The following is an 840-nucleotide window of genomic DNA, read 5'->3' on the forward strand; positions in this document are numbered from 1 at the left end:
TGCCTAGCTAGCTAATTAATTCATTCCAGCTATTTCATCCTCTTAATTACCTGAATTAATTTTACATAGATTGATATACATGAGACAGTATAATCGGAAAAAGTTTCTTGAACTTTTTGTGACAAAAGAGAGGGATTTTGCGCCTATCTACCCTAACAATTAATCATCAGAGTTCAAAACATTTCAGTAAAAAGTGTTGGAAAATTAAATTTGATACTCAAATTATATAGAACAGTGTGTTTAATTTTAAGCCATTATTTGTCCATATAATTAGTTCCTTTTTTGTCAAAAATATGTGAATTTTATCCTTTCTAAACAGACTTCCTCTATGTCAAATCTGATAATCTTTACATCTTTCAGCTATAATATTTTTCAGAACTAATTGTTCAAAGTTTCTAACGTATCTTCCTTCTATAGTAACAATATATAGGAATATATAAAGCTTGCTAATGTTTCTTGCTAACCTCCTCATGGTGATCCTATGCATGTTTTTTGCAAGGATAGGTCATGGTGAGTTAGATGTCGCCTCAATTCAATTTTATAAAATAGTTGTTTAATTTTTTGTTATAATTTGCTAGTCAGAAAATTAAGCTTTTTAATTTCTTTAATGTCCTGATATTTAGCAGCACACAAGGAGACTCATGATATTGCGTTTATAGCTTGACCTCATCCATTCATCCAAAAATAATAGCCATGGATGGATTAAATATCATCCATGTACATATGCACACGAACTCACACATATAGATCTAGAGTGATCAGTCGTATGTTAGATTCTTAACTGTGGTTTGACATAATCCATCCATTCAAGAATAATGGTCACCTATCGTCTGTATGAGT

This window comes from Asparagus officinalis, chromosome 2 (genome assembly GCF_001876935.1).
Source record: "Asparagus officinalis chromosome 2, Aspof.V1, whole genome shotgun sequence".
Classification (NCBI taxonomy): domain Eukaryota; kingdom Viridiplantae; phylum Streptophyta; class Magnoliopsida; order Asparagales; family Asparagaceae; genus Asparagus; species Asparagus officinalis.